Here is a 313-nt window from a genome sequence, read left to right on the forward strand (position 1 = left end):
TAATTATTATTAAGTTTAATTATTTATGTATTTTATCTTGTTGGACTGCAATACTATACTGATGCCCTTGTATTTGTTGTGATATTGTGTGTTTATAGTTTTCGTTGCCAAGAACATTTCCTAAATTTAATATAAAGATAACCTTAAAACATAACTCTATAATGTGTGTCATTCATGAGCTCTAGAATATTCTGCTCTAGAAGGTCGTGCGCGCGCTAAGAACCGCCTTTTCCACTGCGCTTCATAACGCTGACAGCTGATTGGTTCTCGGGATTGTCCTTCAAATGTCTTTGATCTGATTGGTCCTAAAGAT

The sequence above is a fragment of the Cyprinus carpio genome, chromosome A19 (genome assembly GCF_018340385.1).
Source record: "Cyprinus carpio isolate SPL01 chromosome A19, ASM1834038v1, whole genome shotgun sequence".
Lineage (NCBI taxonomy): Eukaryota > Metazoa > Chordata > Actinopteri > Cypriniformes > Cyprinidae > Cyprinus > Cyprinus carpio.